We start from the raw sequence: 4,394 nt of genomic DNA on the forward strand, positions 1-4,394 counted from the left end.
ACCCAGCCTGGACTTCCGGCAGTTCTCTGCTGATGTGCTGTTCTAATCATTTTTGGATGATCTTCAGTAGAATCTTGCTTGCATGTGAAATCAATGACAGTGTTCTGTAGTTTCCATGGGGGGGGACCCCACAAAAAACAAAACCACATCCAAATGACAATGATAAAACCTTTCCTGTCAATAATCACACCTAATGTGAATGGTGAGAATGTTCTTCTTGATATTGAACCTCAGTCCAATCGCACTGTCTCTGACACACACATCCCGATTACCCTGGTCACTGAATCAATCCACTTCTTAGAGGGTCTTCCCCTCCAGTGCTGTCCTCCACCCTACCAAGCATGATGCCCCTCTCCAAGGACCGGTCCCTCCTCAAAACATGTCCAAAGTATGTCAGACAAGCCTCAGAATCCTTGCCTCCAGGGAGCTGCCCGGTTTAACCCTTTCCAGGATGAATCCATTTTCTTGGCAGTCCATTGTACCCTCAATACTCTTCTCCAGCACCACAGCTCAAAGGCATCAATTCTCCTTCTATCCTCCTTAGTCACTGTCCAACTCTCTGATGCATAACTCTCTGATTTCAAAGACTATAGCCTGTATCAAACGCACCTTAGTCTCCAGAGAGACACCATTGCTCTTCAGTATTTTGGAGGGGTCCTAACAGCAGACCTTCCCATCACAATACGTCTTTTAATATCCTGGCTACTGGTGCTGAGAGTGTGGACTGCGTAGCCAAGCAAACTAAAGCTGTGAACTTTGCTTAAAGTAGAAAACATACATTCTGATACATATCACAAGGAAGGACCTAGCTATTACTGTTTTAAAATAAGCTTGTCTTGATTTTTTTGAAATAAGAAACTGGAAATAACAATGACATAATCATTATTATTTAAGAAGCACTATAGAAAGAATGAGGGCAGAATACTAATTCTAGTTGCATTACTTCTCCAAAAACTGCAAGCTATTATCAGACAATGGAAGTAGGATATTGATAATTGATTTAATAGTACTCAGTGAAAATTTAGTTTAACAAGATTGACAGCTAATAAAGTTTGATTTAGATGTGATCTAATTGACATAGAGCAGAAAAACGTCATATTTGTGTCATAGAAGATATTAAAACCCATTTTCCTGTAATACCTGAGAAGTGTTCAGCAAGAAAAAAAAATTACTACACGCTTTTGCAATAATTCATAATTATTAGATCCTCTTCATTTTTATTCTTATTTCAGTCTGCTATACTGGAATATATTATGTTAGACTATTAACAATTTGGCTTATAATTCTAGATATTCTTTTTCTAAAGTGTATATGACAGAGAAATAATACATATTTGACTCCTTTATACATTACACCATTTACTGGAATTTTTGTAATTATTGTCTTACTATTTTGTTATGATCAGATATAATAGAAAATATTGGAAACAAATTCACTCATCTTTATTAATGCAATTTTAACTCTCTGTTTGGGAGAAGAGTATTTAGAAAAAGTGTCCTATCTTTGTTTTCTGTAGTAAACATTTTTAAAACTATAGCAAGTATTATAGATATTTGTGAGTAAAAAATAAAAAAATATTATAATAATATAGTTAGTCACCTATCTTTGGAAGTGAAAGTCATGACAGAAGTAATGTTTAAAAATAATTCTCTATTGTGGTTAAGTTTTTCTGACATTATAGATCAAAATAATTTCCAGATTTTGGTTTTTTTTTAATACTCTTCAAAGTGAATGAATTAAGAAAATTATTTTCAACTTCATGTCTAAGCATAAAGCAATTCACATTTTTGTTAGTGTCCTAATATGATAACTTCACTTCATAATACCTCTGATAAAGCATAAAACAACATATAGGATTAGGAGTTTATTGTTCAAAATGGCTTTTCTGGACATTGAACTTGACTTTGCCATATTGTTAGGTGGAAATATCTTAATGGAATATGTTAGACTATTCACAAAATAATTCTCTGGCTTCTTCATTAAATGGAACAGAGTCAGCATTTTAAGAGTCTCACTTAGACCAGAGATTCTTGTGTCAGCCAGACTTGCAGCAGCAGCAGCAGCAGCCGCCATGGCTGCAACAGAGAATCAGAGACCATGAAATAGAGCTATGTTGGGGGTTGCGAGCCTATAGAAAGAGTGTTAAGAGCCTTTCGCTTGAATTTTTGGGTACTGGGAGAAAGCCAAAATTGGTAGAACTAAAAGTTTTGAAACACTTGCCTAAAGCAGCATGGCTCAAGGCTGAGGTGCTTTTGAGCACATTTCAGAAGCTGTCCTGACTGAGTGAGTCTATCTGCTGCCAATGTGAATTACAGACTTTTAACTTCCTTAATAAAGTTCTGTGGCTTGTGAGCTATTGTAACAGATTTGGGGCCCAGTAGGGCAATAAGATTGGTGTTGGAATGAATATAACTTGGTGCAAGTGTGTGAGGTTCGTAGGAACCGGTTTTGTATTGTAGATGTTGCTGAAGGGAAATGTTTCCCTTTGTGGAGTTGGTAAAGGTCAGATATGGCTGTCTCCACATGATACTTGATAACTTTAGATATGAAGAAGTGTAGACTATGACAACGTGGATTAATATATAATGTTCTTTATGCCACTCAAACTTAAGTAGTGTGAAAATCTCAATTTAGCTTATATTAAATCTCATGCTTGATTGATTTAAGCTGATTATTAAATTATTTTATTATTTTAATAAATACTATGTATAGGATGGTATACCAATTGACATATTTCAGCTAACAGATGCTGCCGTGGATGTGCTCATCAAGTTGTGCAAAGAAATCTGGAGAACAACCACTTGGCCAACTGACTGGAAGAGGTCTATATTTGTTCCCATCCCAAAGAAGGGTGACCCAACTGAGTGTGGAAACTACAGAACAATAGCATTGATTTCACATGCAAGCAAGATTCTACTGAAGATTATCCAAAAACGACTGGAACAGTACATCAGCAGAGAACTGCCAGAAGTCCAGGCTGGGTTTAGAAGGGGTCGTGGTACTAGGGATATTAAAGCTGATGTTAGATGGATCGTACCTGAAAGCAGAGAATACCAGAAGAATGTCTATCCGTGTTTCATTGATTATGCAAGGTCATTTAACTGCATGGATCATAACAAACTGTGGCTGACTCTGAGAAGAATGGGAATCCCAGAACATTTAATCGTGCTAATGCGAAACCTATACTTGGACCAAGAGGCAGTAGTCAGAACAGAGCAGGGCAACACTGCATGGTTCAAAATTGGGAAGGGTGTACGCCAGGGATGGGTCCTATCTCCATATTTTTCAAGGACTGATGCTTCCCAAAACCATGCTCAAGTTATGTGAGATTATTTTTTACTAACCTTGACTCTAAGGAAGTTAATCTTCCTAAAATATAATATGATAATAGATATTAACTAACATAATGTATACAAAAGTTCTTTAGAGATCCCACAATAACAAGAGATAGTACAGAAACTCAATATTTTCATTCACTTAACTAAAAAGAATTGGTCTTCCAGACCAATTGATGGGATTTTAAAATGTTGCACCCACTCTGGAAGACAGTTTGAAGTTTCCTCCAAATGAGAAAATAGAAACTTCATATAACCCAGCTATACCAATACATGGAATATACCCCAGGGAAATTAGAACTGAGACACAGATGGAGCAACATTTTGAAAACACTACATAACTTTGGTGAGGCTGGAGAGCATTATGGTGAGTGAATCAACTCAGTCTCATAAGGACAAATACTACGTGAGACCATCATTGTAAAAATAGAAGGTTAACTATGAAAACATGTATAGGAACTCACAGCGGGGATGAGAGAATATAGGTAGGGGAGAAACCACAGGGTTGCACAATTTTATCCATGGAGGGAGAGGGGAAAAGAAATGGGAAGGATCCAAACAAAAAAATTAGGGTAATGATGGACAAAGTCCAATGGTGATTATTTTTGAGAACATAATGCATGAGAATGATTGTATGAAACCCAATGTGACTAAAGAATAGTGTGAAATATAATCTACTTTAGGAAAGGATGTTGAGCAAAAGATATCATTGTTGATATCAGATGGATCTTTAATGAAAATAAAGAATATGAAAAAGATATTTTTCTGTGCTTTATTGATTATCCAAAAACATTTCACTGTATATATTATAACAACTAATAAAAGTATGGGAGATAATTGAAATTGTAAAGCATTTAGTGTGCTCCTATGGATCATCCACCTATACTAGGAAGCAGCCACTGAACAGACAAGAGAATACAGCATGGTTTAAATCAAGAGAGTTTGGTATTAAGACTGTATGCTTTTACTATATTTATTCAATCTATAAGCTAAGCAAATAATTGCAGAAACTGAACTATATGAAGAAGAGTTAAGTATCAAGATTAAAGGACTATTAAT

The sequence above is a fragment of the Elephantulus edwardii genome, unplaced genomic scaffold (genome assembly GCF_000299155.1).
Source record: "Elephantulus edwardii isolate Elephantulus edwardi_28Jun2011 unplaced genomic scaffold, EleEdw1.0 scaffold00119, whole genome shotgun sequence".
In the NCBI taxonomy this organism is placed as follows: Eukaryota; Metazoa; Chordata; class Mammalia; order Macroscelidea; family Macroscelididae; genus Elephantulus; species Elephantulus edwardii.